This window comes from Tenrec ecaudatus, unplaced genomic scaffold, assembly GCF_050624435.1.
Source record: "Tenrec ecaudatus isolate mTenEca1 unplaced genomic scaffold, mTenEca1.hap1 Scaffold_1967, whole genome shotgun sequence".
In the NCBI taxonomy this organism is placed as follows: Eukaryota; Metazoa; Chordata; class Mammalia; order Afrosoricida; family Tenrecidae; genus Tenrec; species Tenrec ecaudatus.
The window spans coordinates 82952-101668 of record NW_027458251.1 but is presented as its reverse complement, the minus strand read 5'-3'; the positions used below and the strand labels follow the sequence as shown (position 1 = coordinate 101668).

Below are 18717 nucleotides of genomic sequence, written 5' to 3'. Positions count from 1 at the left end.
TTAAAGGTTCATTGATTTGTCATTCTCTTTGAGAGTCACACAGTAAGGAATTGGTAGTTTGTATGCTGTGGGGTAGGGATCCAACTCTTTGTTTATTTTTTTATATTTATATTTGATTGCCCAATCTCTATTTGTTATAAAATAATCTTTTATTCACATGTGTGAACATTATGAGTTTTAGATTTTATTGCTCATGGTATAAGCATGTTTCCCATTACTCAATAAGGGCACCGTTAACAGTATTGGGGACTTTGGGTGTTTAGAAGAAGGAAAGAACAGTAACAGCACCTGGACCTATTGGTTATGTGTTACACTGTATTCTCCCATCAGCCTGCCGATGGTGCATCACCAGCAGCTTAGAGGAAGGAGGAAGAGTGCCTTGTATTATTACTTTTGGGATTTCCTCACGAGAGATTGAAATTTGTGAGCATCATTAGAGCTGATCCAGATAAGACAGAGCATCCCAGTTGCCTGTAGTGTCCTAAGGACCAAAGAAAATGGCCAAGGCTCAGGTGCTTCTGATGTGTTTTATCCTTTTCTGTATTTTCTACTGGAATTGTAGGAGCCTGTATAATACTGATTCAGTTCATTGGAAAAGCAGAAATTTGAAATAGTAGAACTTAGAGCTAAACTTTTACTCTGATTTCAACATTTGGCTGGAGAAGATTAGGAATATATTGATCATAGGATTAACAATAAACTATTGACATTGAATATAATATAGCACTGAGGATTCTTTGGATAACATTATCTTCCAGCTCATAATTTATTATTCTATGGCCAGCATATCTTTCAAATTATATGCTATACATGGTTTTTAAGGAGAAATAAAATCACTTCTTTAGGAGAGTTCAGTAGTCCATGGGATTTTTGTTTGAGTAACTTTCTTTAATGCTTATTTCTGAAGGTGATATGTTAAATACTCTCCCACACAGCAGCATTCTCATCAATGCATCTAAAATGGGTCTTGTTGCATTAGTGGTTTAAAAATGAGACAGCATCTCACCTCCTCTAACTAGAGATGCAGGAGAGAGAATTAACTGTCAACATCAGCTCTGATTCATATGAGGCAGAGCTTAGACAGACCTGTACCCTCCAATGGTTTTCCAGTCTGACACCAGTATCTTTGCCACACTCCTCTCCTACTCAGCTGATTCTTTTTTTTTTTTTTTTTGCAGTGGCCATGGACTAATTACAGTCCAGAGTCACAGGTACAAGTTTTACTCAGTAACAGAGTATAATTTGGTACCAGAATTAGTAGGCTACACATTGACTTTCATATTAAAGAACCATGTAGGCACATTTGCTCTTCTTCAGGGAAGGCCTGTTTTCCCTGTCCCCTATCAGACATTTTTCCTTCTAAAGATAGGCTCATTTCTTAGTTCCATCTTTATATGGTCCTCTCAACTACTTTTGGATATCCTCTTCTTGATCTTGCCTGCCTGTCCCACTTTCTTGGCTGAAAAGCCCTTTCTGGACCTGACACCATTGGCTCTGTCACTCTGTCCCTTCTGCCCTGGTCATTGTCTCCATTGGTGCAGCTCTTGACCCATGAATAGTACAGTTCATTTTGCAGGAGCAGCAGTAGACCCATCCCTATGTGGTAGAGGTTCAAGATGGTCCATGATTTGCTCAGCAACATCTCACAAAACTCAAAAGTCATCAAGTAAATAAATCACTCTTCAAGATGTGGAAGCTGGTGAGTTCCAGATCTATATAAAGGTCAGGAATCAGTCTGTAGGTTTTTCCTCATTGATTTGTTTATAAACGCTGATGAACCAGATCATCAGGTCAGACCACAGTCCACTGCCTCACAAAGAGAAGTTGTTGAATCTCGTCAGCTAATAGGTTGCAGGGGCTGAGGAACCCAAATTGGAAGGTCAGACAGCAAGCTAATGGCTCATAGAGTGGAGGAAGCTCTCAAGTCAGGTCACACAGGCAGCTCATAGTTGCCATTCAAGGAAATGCCACATTAATTTTTTGGAAGCTGCAAATCCCTAATCCATGGGTTCATTCTGAACTGTGTGGCTGCAGGGGCTAATAAACCCAAATCAACAGCTCAGATGACAGGATAATGCCTCACTGTCTCCTCTCAAACCATGCCTGCAGGCAGTTCTCTCTCTCCCTCTTAATATGTTGGCTTCTTGGGCCAACCCAGCATCTTCCCTGCCTAGGCAAGATTAGGAAGGCTCCAGAGATCCACCCAGCAGAATTAGGCTGGGGGCGCCTTGGAGAGCATGTGGTGAAAGATGGCAAGTTCAAGAGGACCTTGCAATTAAAGTTAAGATAATTCACTCCAAAGGTGGCTGAGGAGAATTTGTCCTAAGGTTGTCAAGAGGAGCTTGTCCTAAGGTGGCCTTTAAGAGCTTAGAAAGTTGTTCTGCACTCAGTAAGGGAGATAATGTCTATGAACATTCTGATCTTGGTTCTGACTTATAGCTTCTTGTTCCTGATCCCGAGTTGTACCTTGTTCATTAATAGACCACTTTGATCTATTGAGTGTTGTGTGACCACAGCAACAGATTATCAAACCCAGAAGTGAGACAGAGTGGTGTGGAAGGATTGACTTGTTTTAGAGTTGACAAAAAGTGTTGGAGAGTTGAGGTATGTTTGACCTCCCCCATCTGCACTGTTCCCAGTACTTATTGCCACTGAAGGTACCGAGCCTCTAATAATGGTGATGCTGGTAGAAATCCTAATGCCATTTAATAACAAATAGGTCTTTATCTACCTTGTGTGATTATAAAGCTGAGCTATTTCTAGAACATTCAGATAATGTCACTGGAACTCAAAATTCTAATGTTAAGAGTGGGTGCATTATTTTCAGGCACTGGGGTCCCCAACACTCCAAAAGTGATCCTCAGGAGTGACATTGCAATTGTGAAAATATTAAAAGACAGAGAGCAGACAGCTGGACACAGGGGCTCTCTTCCCATGTCAGGCCTGAGAGAGTGAATATATTTTCCAGTGGGTATATATAATGGAGCTTACAGGTCTTTCCATAAGGCGTTCGTGTCATGCAGTTAGCATGTACATAGTTAATGGGTCATATCATAAGCGGGTAAAATTCTAAACAAGCAAGATGCTGAGTTACCATCTTGACCTAGTGTTAGTTGACTTCAAACTGGCCCTGTGCCCTCCCCAGGTGTTTGCTACATTTATGTTGGGCTGGCTCTAGAACCTGATTGCTCAGATATACAGATAACCTTCAGGCATAGTGAAGTAGCCAGGTACAGAAATGATTCCTCTACTATGGGAGCTCCTTTAAGCCTGCTCCTTAATGTGGAGCTAGCTATTGTGGGGGCACTGTATTTGACCTGGAGAATGTATTTGAAAACATTTATTTCTCAGAACACTGGAGATCTTTCTAAAATTAGGGCTAGTTTTCTCGGCTGATGGTCGTGAATGTAGAAATAAGGTAAAATATTTTTGTACCAAGTCCTCAGTTAATGACGCATTATGGAATGAACTACCACAATAGTTTTTATTATTGTTTTCCTTTTTTTACTGTAAGATATATTTTTTTTAAATCTTCAAATGGAAAATACTTCATTAAGTAGACCCCTCTTACTACAGGAACCACTGACATTCAACGATGTGGCTGTAAAGTTCACCCGGAAGGAATTGTAGCTCCTGAACTCTGCTCAGAAAACCCTATATCAGGATGTGATGTTGGAGAACTATCACAACCTGGTTTCCATTGGTGAGGAGAATTCTCAAGTCATTGACCTCGTCACTGGCTTTTCCTGTCTTATATGTTAAAAACTTTGCGGTGTTTGTGGTATTCTCAAAGAGGTAGATTCTCATTGCATTTTCTCATCCTAGGTTAGTGGGTTAGGTCTTCTACCCTTGAAAGAATGCTATTTACTTTGTTCCTTTGAACATTATTTTTCTAGAAATACAAAACTGCAGTCTTTACACACTTTACGTTAATTTTGGTGTGTCCAAGATTCTGTAATTTCCCTTAAACAGGTTATCTAATTGTCACCCCAGAAGCTTTCTCTCAATTGGAACAAGAGAACTGTGTTTGGTATTAGAAGCAAACTATAGTGGAATTTTCTCAGATGCATGGTCAAAACACCTTAAGGGGAATTGGCTGGGGTAGTTGATTGAACAGGGAGAAGGCCTCATATCTATGAAAGGTGTCAGAAAATGCATAAAAGTGTGTGCTACTTTGTATGTGAGAGTTCACTTGTCCAAGATGTTGAGGGAAGTACACCTGTAGCTCTTATGAGATTAGATTTCCATTTTCTTGTTTTACACTAAGTGTGTTTGCTTCCATAATTTTCTTTAACATTCTGAAATTTTCCCTTCTTTTATGTTTCCACTTTACTATGAAAATCTGTCTTGCACACTTCTCTCCAAACAGAGAACTCTGAATTAGTAACTGTCCTCTGAATACAGCACATTCCTCCCCTACTGAGTAAGAATGGATATCCATTTGCAGTATGCAGCACCATCTTGCATCTTGAGCTCCCACCATAAACGGGTCTCCTTTGTGCTTCCTTAGCTTCCCCCCTTGGAGTTTCTCTAAAGATTTGGTGTCCATATTCTCATTTGGTGTCCTGTTCCTTTAAAGTTTTCTTCATGCAGGTGATGTCAGTTCTTTCTGTTTTCTTAGAGAGATGGTCAATTTGCCTTCTCTGTTGGAATTCTTTAACAGACATATTTCCCCATATTTTACTCCTTTTGGTGAAATATATTTATGACTTCTGTTGTTTCCGGGTATCTAAAATCATCTTCCTAGCAAGAAAATTATCAGCTTAAAGTATACTTTAGCACTGTACCTTACATTTTTTTCTACCTGTAAGATTTTTTTAAGTTGTCTGTTCCTCCAATAATTTTTGTAAGTGGAAAGGGCATGTTTTTTTTAAATTAAGCAATGTCTGCTATATATTTCTTACTATGTAGTGTCCCTTCCTTAGGCCCACCCCTTCTTAACAGGTCCAATACACGAAAGATGACTGTTGCTGCTTCTAAAGAACATTTTTGCAGTATATTCCAATAGGTTTTATTGCTGTTATTCAAACAATGCATAGTACATTCAATATTGCTCTCTTTTCTTTTCTGTCTCTTGAGTAGCCTTTTGGTTTCCATGTGTAAGTTGCCTTTCATTTCATCCCACATCTCATCTGGTCTCTGTCATTAGTCTTCAGTCAGACTTTTATTCCTCATGTTTATTCTTTACATAGTCTCTAAGCTGTGCTCTAGCTACTTTGGCTAGCTTCTACTTGGATTTGAGCAATTTATGATCTGTTCCACAGTTAACCCCTGGGCGTGTTTTGACTTATAAGCTTCTCCACCATTTCTTTCTGTAGATGTGGTTGATTTGATTTTCATTTGTTCCATTCCGGAAAATCCATATGTGTAGTTTCCATTTCTGGTGTTTAATAAGGAATTTGCTATGAATTCATCATTAGTCTCAAAATGTTATTAGTGAACCTGTGTGTCATTTCTGTTACTAAGGTCACATTTTCCAACTACTGCTACTTTCCCCAAATTTTACACTTATCAGTGTGTATGATTGTTTGGTTGATCAATGTCAGGCTGAAAAATTCATGTGAAAATTTCAATATATATTTTTAAATATTTTATTGGGAGCTCTTATAGATATCATAACTTCCCATAGTTCAATTACATGGAGCAGTCCTGTACAATAGCTACCACAGTTTGAAAACTTTTTCTTCTTTAATTCCTTGATATCAGCTCTCCTTTATCCCTTCTCCCCTCAATTTCATTATTGTGGTGGTAAACAGAACCTGGATGAAAGTGTGAGCAGCAGCCTTATATCTGTACTCCTGACCACAGGGCTTGGAAGACCAGTTCTAGTGCTGGAAGAAAACCCCCACAAGTCCCAAAGCTAGAACTGCTAATGAGCAATCTCCAGACAGAGATTTCCCCCCAACTGCCCTCCAGGAAGATGTTAGTATACAGCTGCTACAGGTGCCTGACTTCTTGCTTCTCAGCTGAAAGATGCCTAGCTTTGAAAGCAATCAGGTTCCCTTTGTTGCTGTCACTTAAGGAATCAATTATCTCTTTCTCTCTTAAATGCCCACTGGATGGGTCCTAAAGGACTGGTGTGTAATTGAAGGGCAGAAATAAAAAGGCTTTGCATTCTTTCACCAATTTATATAATCTCAGGGCATGCAGCTCCCCCGCCTCCCACACAAACACAGGCAGACACCTAGCTACCTAACAAGGTAGGCAGGATCTTTAGCCTCGGGATCCCTGAAATAATTGGATGAGCAACTTAAGACCGGTGCTGAGGGTAGGTGGAGTGGAGTAATTGTCTCCTGAGCGGGGAGAACAATAACAACAACATGTCTGCTCTTGTCGTTAAAGCTGCTGGCAGATAGTAATTAGCCATGCGCTTGTATGAGGTATCATTAAGGTGGCACTACAATGAAAGGATAGTGTGGCGATGATATTTAACTAAGAGTATGTGACTGGGACTCTTCTCCAACTTTGTGAATGCTTCTATGTTTGCTTTAATTGGTGCACAAAACTGAATAACACTTGTACTAACTGGTCTTGCTTGCAGGCATATGAATATTAGCCTACCACTGACAAAATTATACATCAGGGAAGATATTGCAGTGTGCTTTTGGATAATGAATATGATGCCAATCTTCTTGAATTTGTCGATCTCAGCCTTATAAACCACTTGATTATCTAATTAAAAATAGCCAGTACCAGTCTATTAAAGTTGAATAATGCATACACTATCAATTTTTACCATTCCATTTTGTTTTGACAACTTGCAATTTTTCATGACAATATTGCATGTATGCCATTTTCCATTTACTAGAGGATATTAGCAGCTATTTTTTCTCATTTTCAGTCATGCCATGTCAAGCACTGAAGGTCCCCAAAGCTTTTCCTCCATCTACATCATTATGGTTGACTGTACTTTGAGGATTTAGTACTTGTTCAGTGTTATTTCATTGCCATTAAACCTGAGGGGTTCATGTTCCAGAAGTCGATCACCAGATCTTCCTCCCAGTCCCTATTTCTGGAGAATCCACTAAGACCTGTGCACCATGGGTGGTCCTGCTTGTATTTGAAACACTGGGTGGCAGTGCTTCTGGCATCACAGCAACCTGCACGCCACCACAGGACAGCACTGTAAGAGGAGTGCTGTGAGCTAAAATACAGGCTCCACAAACATAAGGAATGTGTTTCTGTACCATAATCCCTTTCATATATACCTGTAAAAATGGTTTTCTCCCAAGTAGAATATTCGCCATGTTTCGCATTCCCAACTTTATCTAGCACTTAGTTATCTTTCAGTAAAGATTGATTAAATGAATACATTTAACCTCTACCAAATGGAATTAGCAAGTCATATCACTCCTGTGGTCTATTGGTCTCATGTCTTCCTTCTGTTATGTTTGTTGTATGTATTCATGTACCTCTTTAAGCAAATATCAAACCTGTGTCCATTTATCACTTTCATATCCAACCTGATTTCTATAGTAACTATTTTTACCATTTGAATTGTTTACATGATTGTATTTCGTCCAATGGGCAATAAACATTAAGCATAGTGTTTTATTTATAGTCATAAAAGAGGGTTGTCACTAAAGATCTACTTTATATCAATGTGTATTTTATGGGGTCCATTGAAAACCAAGATATTTAAAAGAGTCAATGTTGTGTTCTTTTATAGAAATCCAGAAAGATGATGATCATTTGCTTGAGCACTTGCAATGTGAAAGATGCATTGACAGAATGGAATGGTGCTACAAATGTAATACATATTCTCAGCATAAAAATAATTTTCCTCCAAAGGAAACTTATGAGATGTTTGGATTACATGAAAAAAATGTAAAATCAGATTTAATCATTCTGGAATTAAATCAGAACAGAAGCAACAAAATACAGAAGATGAGAAAACTTTTCTCCACAGTGAACAAGAGCAATTTAATACTGAAATGAAATTCCCTGAGTGTGAACCACCCAGGTTCATGAAGTCACAGTGCATTCAGCATCAGGAGTCTGATGAAATTGAGAAACTACACACAGGCGATAAATGTGGAACAACCTTCATTGAAGACTCTGTGTTCTATGAACACCAGATTATTGGTATACTAGATAAGACCTACGAATGCAGTCAGTGTGGGCAAATATTCAAGAAAATGTTCAAACTCAATGAACATTATCAAAAAAGTCATGAAGGACAAAAGCTAGGAAAATGCTTGCAATGTGGGAAAAATTTTCACAGTGTATCATACCTCAAGGGACATCAGGAACCTCATGTGGCAGGAATGTCCTATGTATGCAGTGAATGTGGGAAAGGCTTCACTAGGAAGAGTGATCTCACTGCTCATCAGCAAACTCATACTGGAGAGAAACCCCACATATGTGGTGAATATGGAAAAGCCTTTATCAGGAAGACTCTTCTCACTGTTCATCAGCGAACTCATACTGGAGAGAAACCCCATGTATGTGGTGAATATGGCAAAGGCTTTAGCCAGAAGAGTAAATTTACTGTTTATCAGCGAACTCATACTGGTGAGAAATCCTATGTATGTGGTCAATGTGGAAAAACCTTTCTCACGAAGAATGTTCTCACCATTCATCAGTGAACCCATACTGGAGAGAAACCCCATGTATGTGGTGAATGTGGAAAAGCCTTTATTCGGAAGCATGCTCTCACTGTTCATCAGCGAACTCATACTGGAGAGAAACCCCATGTGTGTAGTCAATGTGGAAAAGCTTTTATCAGAAAGAGTAAAGTTACTGTTCATCAGCGAACTCATACTGGAGAAAACCCCCATGTATGTGGTGAATGTGGAAAAGGCTTTATCCAGAAGACTGCTCTCACTATTAATCAGCAAACTCATAGTGGAGAGAAACCACATAAATGTAGTGAATGTGGCAAAAGCTTCATTCGTAAAGGAAATCTCAAAACTCATATAAAAATTCACAGGAGTAAAACCCTATATATGTGGCAAAGGCTTTATCCAGAAGATTTCTCTCACTGTTCATCAGCTAATTCACACTCGGGAGAAACCCCATGTATGTCATGAATGTGGAAAAGCCTTTATCTGGATGGCTTCTCTTACTGTTCATCAGTGAACTCATACTGGAGAGAAACCCCATATATGTGATGAATGTGGAAAAGCTTTCAGCCAGACACAATGCCTTACAGCACATCAGAGATTTGACAAAAGGAAAAAAGCCCTTTGCATGAATTAAATGTGGAACATCTTATATGTGGACATCAGATCTCGTTAATCATGAGAAATTTTCAACAAGAAAAACTTTCATTGGAGTTAGTGTAACAAAGCTTTCAAAACAAAGGAAGAGGTGCTGGAGTTTGGCCTGGGCCAAGTGTGTGAACGGACAGTTGTGACTTACCATATGGGTACCCGTGTTCTGTGTTGCTGTCCCTCTACTGACATGGCCCACCATCTTGGCGACAGATGACCTTCCAGACTTCCACAGAGTGCATGTTCTTCCTCAGATGCATGAAGGTTCCCTAGACTATACACGGTAGTCCCTGGAGAAGTGCTGACAAGGTGGGGAAACCACAGCTTCTGAGAGGAAAGCCTCACTGCCTTCATTCCCTTGTCTCTGCTGAAACTGAGTTTGTGTCTGGGCTCACACTGAGTTCCCATCACTGTGTAACTTGCACAGTAATACATGGCCGTGACGTCAGGATTCACAGAGCTCAGTTTTAAATTAACCTGGTTCTGGGATGTATCCCTGGTGATGCTGACTCAGTACTGGAGAGCTAGATTATAGTTTGCGCCCCCCATTCTCCCATATTATCCCAATCCACTCCAGATCCTTTCCTGGAGCCCGGTGGACCCAGGTCACATGATAGCTGGTTAAAGACAATCTAGAGACCGCACAAGTGAGAGATAGGGTCTGTGAGGGCCTCACTAGTCCAGGGCCTGACTCTTGTACCTGCACCTGGGCCTATACAGCTGGGGATAGAGAGAAACCCAGTGAGTCATGTGCCCCGATTCTTCACTCCCAGACTTCATGTCTGACTCCCTGAACCACTCACCACCCTGAGTTGCCAGAAAGAGGAAAACCCACACATGCTTCATGTTCATGTGGATAAGATTCGTGACACCCAGAAAATGCTCTCCAGGTGAGAAGGATTATGAATTTAAGTCCTTGCATGTTGTGGTTTTATTTGGGTTCTTGTCAGGCATTTGCGTGTGGGAGGTGCATGGTATGTAAAGGTGGAAAGGGCTGAATGGGGCCCCTGCCTCTGGGACTCACACTAGAAAAGTGATGCTGGTGGAGTCCTTGAGAGAACACAGCCCTCTCTTTGAGGTCTTCACTCTACCAATCATGCGGACATCTGTGCAGATTTTAAGTTTAATGTAGCTTTACATCTATTACCATCAGAAGTACACAGATGATCTGGTGAAATTAAAGACAATCTCTATGCTTACCATGCAATGGAATCAAGACTAGGCCTACCTGAATCTTTTCATTCCTTTGACCACGTAGGGAAACAAGTATATGTCTCCCTAAAACTCCTTTCCCCTATAACATTTCAGAATATTTGGGAAAGGATAAAATATACTGCGTTATAGTCCATGTTTAATATTGGAAAAAAAGTGTTTCCTACCAACAAGGTTATTTGTGGGGAAACAGGAACCCACAGAAGTCTTAAGAAGGTCATATTTCTTCCCATGGATTAGTACCCTCTGTGGGTGATGGGTATTCTGAGCCCCCTGCTGACAGCAACCCATCACATACAGGAGAGGTGTTTCCTGGGCTTACACAGTCTTCCAACTTCTGTGGGGCACACAGTAACATTTTCTCTGGTCATAAGCATTCAGATTGTTGGTCAGGAGTGTTACCTGGAGTTGTCTCTGCAGATTTCCAAACACGGGCACTGGAGCTACCATAGTGGTCAGCACAGCAGCTCTAACTGCAGTCTGTATCCAGGCTCCTGTGGGGCCTAAGCACCCCTGCAAGTCAACTTTCTCCCTGAGGTTATTTTTACCTCTGGTCCCTCAGTGGGAAAAGCTTTAGAGGTAGAGAGTGCTACAAGTTGCAAACACTGTGAGCTGGATACAGTGAAAGGAAGTATGATCTACAGACATAGCTCTTTATACAGATTTTGATATTGAGATATACGCCACAAAAAATACTGGTAAAGAAAATCTGGCTCAAAGACAAAGATATTCTACAGGATTTAGGCTGCCTTCTTTACAGAGGAACGGGGAAGTATTTAAATCAGGCTTCTATTCAAAATAATTGAAACTGGAACGTTTTAGTTAATTATTTGATGTTAAGGGGAAAGTTTCTAGTCAGAATTATTTTGGGGGTGGTTTTCTGTTATGTTTGATGGGAAATTTTGCAGATGTTTTTAATTGTTGAAAACAATACTCTAATGCCACTGAACTACACCTGAGAAGAATGTTGCAAATAGTATTTTGTTGCATGTTTCATGAGAAAAATATGTTCCAATACATGACAGAAAGTTTTGCACACATAGCTGCAAACGGACAGAAATTCTTGCCAGTACAATATTTCAAAAACTTTAAAATATTGAACAGGAAAGGGATTGTGATATAAACCAATAACTGAATTTACAATAAAAAATTTCATAATGAAATAGTCTATGTTTATTATTTTATTTGATTATTTGTTTTTTGCCCAAACCATCTTATAGTTAGCTGTGGTCGTCATATAATCATTTGTCAATTTCACAGGATTAAGAGTGAAGGGGTGGAGTCTAGCCAGTTAATCAGATCATAGCCAATGTGGCCTCTGTGTTGGAGTGGCCTCCTGAGGATTCTGGGAACTCCTTCATTCCTCCTTGAATGTAGGAGTCTGTCTCTCTCTGTCTCTTTCTGTTGACTTCCTGGGAGACATTGCAGCTGACAAGACATGTGGAACTATGTGAGTGCTCTCAGCTGGAGAAATCACGTGGACCCATGCGAGCGCTGAGATGCTTACAATGCCACCAGATCCAGAAGACTTCCCACCCACTGGCCTGTGCTCTTGCTGCATTTGGCATCATTGCATGTGTTTTGTGAGTCTGAAGAAGACTTTAAAAATACGTATCGGACATATGGTCTAAGATTGGACTTAAGGAATTGATCTGGACTGGGCTGGGATGTTTTCTTGATATTTGAGTTCTCTTGTACATAAAGCTATTTCTCAAGGACGTGAGTGTCTATGAATTTGTTTCTCTAGTCTACCCATAGTAACATAGATATCATATCATCCCACAGTTCCATCACATCAAGCAGGAGGAAAACATCTTTCTTGAACTTTTTAATATCGGCTCCCTTTTACCCCACCCATTGCCCCACTGTATCTCCAAGAAATCCTTGTTTGTCTTGCTGCCTCTATACATTTATCAATTCTGGGTTCGTATACTGTTAAACAGAAATACACATAACAAAACTCAAGAGAATTACCCCCAATTGCAAAATACATCTGAGGTGAACCCAAAAGGAATTGCAAGTTGAGGAAGAAGGCAGTCCAAGTGTACTCTTCTGTCCTTCCCTGGAGTCCAGGACTGAACCAGTTGTGTTTAGGATCAATTATGTCAGTCTGGCTCCTGGGATGTGGTGACCTTGCTGGATCACTGCCTTTTCAGGGGCTTCTGTGTTCAAACATACTCTTTAGGTCTGGTGTCCTACAGCCTGCCCCTTCTACCTTTGGTTGAACACATGCTAACATTCCCCAAACTGATTGTTAAATATATTACAAGGAATACAAACGACGACGACAAAACTAACTCCCTGCCTTCCAGTAGATTCTCCCTCATAGCACAGCCCTATTTTGTCATCTTTGCTGGTGAGGAGGGAACACTGTTCTTTTAGCAGCTCAAACGAAGGATGCTTACAAAACAACATCCCTGCACTGGCCGCAAAGTGAGACTGCTGGCTGGGGGTAGTGAGACCCGTTACTGATGAGCCAGCTCCATCTCTTCTCTGTGTGTGCAAAGTACTGTTGCATGCAGTATTTGTTGGTAAACTGTGCTTTTGCTGGGGACCGCAGACAATGGTTTAACAGATTCATGCTGTTAAGTTGACCTTACATTACAATAGAGGGGGATACTATTGGAAGGAAGAATAAGGCTATTTTTGTACATCTACCTTTAAATTGAAGCAAAGCAAGTGAAAAAATATATTTAAAAGGAAAGCTAAGTGTTGGATCGGCCCTGTGAACAGCTCACTGCTGTGGGATTGCCAAATTTGCAGGTAGGTAGCTGGGTTGGGGCCTGGGATATAATACCAGGTGTCCTTTAAATTGGTTTATCCACAGAGAGCACAGCTGTGCTCTCAATCATGCCGTCGGAGTTCACAGCACCTTCCTGTGCTTTGCTTCCCTTGCAGGTGCTGTGGCAACTCCCGGCCGAACTGTTGATACTTCAGGATCATCCCACAGAAGCCTGCAGAGACAACTGGAGGCTTGATGGTGAACCACATGGTCTGCAGAGGGAGGAGAGCTCCCACTGGTGATAATCCCTAGCTATGCCCAGCTCCTTCCTGCAGATGATTAGATCAGGCCACGTGGAGAGAGTCTCAGCACTGGGGAAACAGGAGTGCTTGGAATCTGCCAGGTGCAGGGCTAGGTGTCGGTGGAGGTGTTTCTATATTGCTTTGAGAAAGGAATCACAAAATGCCTCACCGTGCTAGTAGAAATAGGACCTGGTATTTCCAGGTTTCCGGCACTTGTCCTGCACAGGCCAGGTACCTTTCAGAACTGGTGCCCAGACTGTAGCCTGATCCACTTCTGAATGTACACTCCTCCCTGGGCCATTCATTGTAATAGAAAATTGACACCCCAGGACCACGCATAAACAGCGGATAATTCTGAGCTGTTTAGGAAACCACTGTTATAAGCACAATAAAAGTGCACTCTTCTAAAAATAATTCACAGGGTACATAAGGGACTGTAGTGGATTGGTTATACTCCTCCCTTGCCCCAAACCACAATAACCTCTGGAAATACAGACTGGTATCTCTCATGAATATAGATGCCCAAATCCTCAACAAAGCCCTGGTCAATAGAATCCAACAGCATATAAATTTATTTTAAAAGACCAATATTCTCAGGTCAATGAATCAGGACAGAAAACCCAACAATAAAAACATCCACATACAATTGATTTTTACATTGGCCCAAAAGACATTAAATGGGAAGCAGGTGCCCTCCTCAATAAATGGTGCTGGAAAATCTGGATAACCACCTGCAGAAGAATGAAATGAAATATCTCATTCTATGTACTAAAATAACTCCAGGTGGATTAAACACCTACATGTAAAATCCAGAGCTAGCAGGATCATTAGTCCAGGGAATACATGGGTTGGCAGAATTAACAAAAGAAACATACTCCATAGAAGGTAACATAGATGAATGGGACCTATGAAAAAGAAAACACTTGTGTAAATCAATAGAGTTTATTTAATAAAAGAGTAAAAAGAGAGCCCACAGACTGGAAAAGGATATTTAGTAATGACACATCATATAAAAGACTAATGATTAAGATCCACAGAATTTTACAAGGTTATAGCAAGAAAAAAACTTTTGATAAGATGGGCTAAAGACCTGAACAAACAATTCATACAAGATGATAGATAAATGGCTAATAAACACATGTGGAAATGTTCTAGGTCTGTAGTCATTGAGGAATTGGAAATCAAAACAACAATGTGATACCAACTAAAGCCCAGTAATGTATCCCAATTTAAAAACAAAACATAACAGAACAATAAAGGGTGGACAGGGTCTGGTGGGATAAGGACTTTTGTACAACTGCTAGTAGTCATGTAAATATGTACAGCCACTATAGAAGGAGATATGGCGATACCTAAAACATATGGAAATTGAACTACCATCTGACTCACCAATACCATTACTGGGCATATACCCCAAAGAAATAAGAAAGAGATGACGAACAGACATGTGTTCCCCCATGATCATTGCAGCACAGTTCACAATAGCACGAAGCTGGAACCAGCCTAAATTCCCATCAAGAGAAAAGTGGATACATTAAAAAACAACTCTGATGTAAACACACAAATAATATGAATCCCTAAAAAGCAGCATTGAAACACTTCAAGTCGTGGAAGGATCTGGAAGACATGCTTAGTGAAGTTAGTCAAGCACAAAAGGACAAATGCTATTTAAGTTCACTCCACTTGGAAAAAGTCGCAGAAAGGGCACAAGCTCAAGTTTGCACGTCATCAGGCCCTCTGGCTAGGAGCTAGATCGCCTGGGAAAGAGCTGGACCAGTGCCATGAACCACAAATCCTCTGGTCAAGGTAAGTATAGTGGAGGTCATTTGGCCAGAGGACACTTCCTGATCTCCTGATAGCTGGGATCCATTGGTGGGGGAAAGGGGGCAGGATGCTGAGTAGTAGCAATATGGATCTGGGGTGAGGTCCCCTGGAGAGGGTGGTGGCCCTCTCAAAGGGGTGAGGCTTAGTGATGGTAGGGCGTGGGCAGCACTGAAGAGGGGAGATGGAACAGTCAATTTTGGGTGAACGTAAGTGCGTGTCTGCTCGGGTGTGGGAAAGGAGAGCTGACAGCCAAGTGGAGTAAGGAGAGACTGCAGGTGCTCTTCGGATCAACAGGTAGGGAGGGTATTTCATGACTTGCACTCGGAGAGCAGAGCTGACTTAGGACTCTGGGGTTACCTGGGAAGCCAGGTCAGATGTCACAGAACAGTGGGAAACTGAATCCTGACTCTCAGAGTACAAGTCATGCTGCAGAGCTGCTTCTGTGGGATCCCCAAATGGGAACTCCACTGGGGGAACTGGATTCTACCCCAGACTCACTGTAACCTGAGGAATTAAGCTGGAAAACACATGGTGTCTGGGGTTGAAGAAAATAGCTGTACCAAGAGCTGTCTACTATTGGTTGTCTAACAAACAAGTCTTGGTACAGCAAGTGTGCTGTGTTAAGACGTATTATCCTGGCAACTGTGTGGCTGTTCTGTTGCAGTCTGCTTATACTCATCTACATTAGGCTGTTTCTCACAGGTGTGCCGCCATTGGAGCTCACCGTCTTGAAGCAGTGTAATTTGTTTGGTTATTTTTCAGAAAATGAAACCTAGGGATGTTGTGCCCACAGGGAAAGAAAGCATAACAAGGTTTTAGGGTGCTTGAAGGGTGGAGGAGAAAAAAGGGAGATGATTTGAAGAAGTCTAGGAAGGAACCCTATCATTTGGAAAACATGTATGAGTATGCAAGAAATTGCACAATTCGTTTGGACAGAATTGAACTATGGAACAATATGACCTATACAGTGGTTGCCAAGTTAAATAATTTTAATTTTATCAAATAAAAGGTAATAAAGTAATAGATCAAGGAATGGGTTTGGGGCTTGCACTAAATCCTATCCCCAATTTAAGGACTATCAGTTCGAGCCCACAGGACGATGGCAACGTAGTCACACATGCCAGGGGGACTCTGCAGAATCCAGCCCAGGAGAGTTGCTTAGAGGGAAATTCAACGCTGCTGGATCGCAGGAGGTGCATCATAAAGATAAGTAGGCGCATATCCACTGGGTTTTGAAGGGCTGTGGGTTTTGGCTTACATCACTGGAAGCCGCCGGGGGCTTGACCTTAGCCCAGCCGCTGTAACTGCTGGAGCCGGGACCATTTGGAGCCCAGCCAATGTATCTGCCAGAGCCGGGGCCATTTGGAGCCTGTAGCAGGGCTTGGTCTAAACACAGCCACAGTTTTCCCCTGCCTGCCTCAGGGCAGGGACAGGACCCTGGCAGCTCCACCAGCAGGGATCAGGGTTCAGCTACATTGATTGTTGCTTCTGTTTATATCTCTGCTCTCTATTCCAACACAGCCGTGGAGGGCTGCACAGGAGCTTTTTCATGTCATGGCCACAGCTTGCGGTGCCTACGTGGTCTGAGCAGGGACTAAACCCAACACCCCACAGCCCAACAGGCAGGGATCAGGGTTCAGCTACACTGCTGCATCTGTTAACATCTCTGCTCTGTGTCCCCCCACTTCTTTGGGGGCTGCTCAGCAGCTTTCTTGCGACTCTTGGGGCTCAGCTGTGGATAGCAGCTGGGGCTTGGGGCAGGGAGTAAGCCCTTGTAGCTCCACAGGCAGGGAGTGGGACTCAGCTACATAGTTGCTTTTGCTTCCCTCACTTCCCTATACCCCTGCAGAGTCTAGTCTAACATTTTAATTTTTCTCCCCCTGCTCTTTATTCCTACCCTGCTCTCTCATGCTCCATTGCAGACATATGGGGCACTCCCATTGCCCTAGGGCATTTGCGCCTTGGCCACACCCAGCTAGGTGAGCTCCACCCTGCTTAGATAGCCAAAGGCTAGGGAAAGGCCTGCTTGCTCTCTAGGGGATACTCCTCAGACTTCTCACCAGGGAGTTCCTGCCTGAGTACCTGGGGACATAAGGCAGCTCAGCCAACACTTTTCAACATTCAAACCAATAACAGGAACATCAGCCCAGCCTGTGCAACACTGGGGCAGGCAGCCGACCTGCCATCTGGGGTACTCCCCTGATAGGGAAGCCACAGGAAGATAAAGTGGTAGGTTAATACCATAGCAAAATCAGCTGTAGGCAGTTCGAAGAAGCATTCCTGTAAGTCTTCCAGAGAGAGACTAGAAAATGGCACCTGGTCCCTCTAAAATAACTCAACGCAAAAAGCCATCACCCCTAACGACTTCAACGAAAAAAACAGGAGAAAAAAAGACAAAGGCAGAAGATGTCCTGAACATAACAACATACATAGAAGAAGCAGACATTGAGATGCCACTCAAAGAAACTCAGAATGCTGCTTGGAGCCATGCAGGATATGAGGGAAACAATACAGAAAAAGGATGAAACGATACAGGAGCTTAGCGAGGAGATAATGAAAAACAATAGCACAATCATGTTCCTTGAAAATTGATTGGAGGAATCAGAGAACCCTATCAGTGTCTTGGAGGACAGCCAAGCAGACTTTAATAAACGTGAACAAAAATCTAACAAGAGCATCAGAGAAGCTGAAGAAAACCTAAGAGCTATGTCTGATGCTATGAAGCAGAACATTAGAATTATTGGCCTACCGGAGGAAGACACAACAAAGAATCATCTGCTACAATAGCGAGAGAATTCTTGGAGGAAAACTTGCCCAGCCTAATGAATGAAAACCAGGCAACCATCCAGGAGGCTGAAAGAACACCAGCATGACAGGACCCCAAGATGAAATCACCAAGGCACATAATAGTTAAACTATCCAACTTTGAGGAAAAGGAGAAAATCATGACAGCAGCCAGGGAAAAACAAGCAGTCACATATAAAGGTTCCCACATAAGGATATGCTCAGACCTATCAGCAGAAACTATGAAAAAAAGGAGAGAGTGGAGTAACATTACTCCAAAAATTGAAGGAAAACAACGCAACTCCAAGAATATCTACCCAGCCAAATTATCGATCAAGATCGATGGAGAAGTAAAAGTCTTCCCAGACAAGGAAAAACTCAAAAATTACATTACAACAAACCCAGCCTTACAAAAGATCCTCGCCGACTCAGTATGGGCAGATGAACAACACTCACCAAGCACAAATAAGAGACCAATACATAGAACAACTTCACCCAGAGCACAACAAGGAGAAAAGAGACCCCAAGATAGCATTGGTTTAAGGATGGAAAGAAGTCAAGAATGATACACACAAAAAACACACACTAATGAGAAAGGAAAGTAGGAAAACTCCCAACACAAAAGGTATAAAATGGCATCACAGAGTCCACAGATGGA

At 41.8% G+C, this 18717-nt stretch overlaps 1 long non-coding RNA gene across 4 annotated transcripts in view; it reads left to right on the top strand.

The window, feature by feature from the left end:
• The window catches only part of LOC142436288 (uncharacterized), a 66556-nt gene extending 57797 nt beyond the window's left edge, over positions 1-8759 (top strand). For all 4 annotated transcript variants that reach the window (XR_012781851.1, XR_012781853.1, XR_012781852.1 and 1 more), the window contains 2 exons: positions 3577-3703; positions 7670-8759. This is a non-coding gene — a long non-coding RNA (uncharacterized LOC142436288). The remainder of the gene's footprint in view (positions 1-3576; positions 3704-7669) is intronic.
• The last annotated feature ends 9958 nt before the right edge of the window (positions 8760-18717 follow it).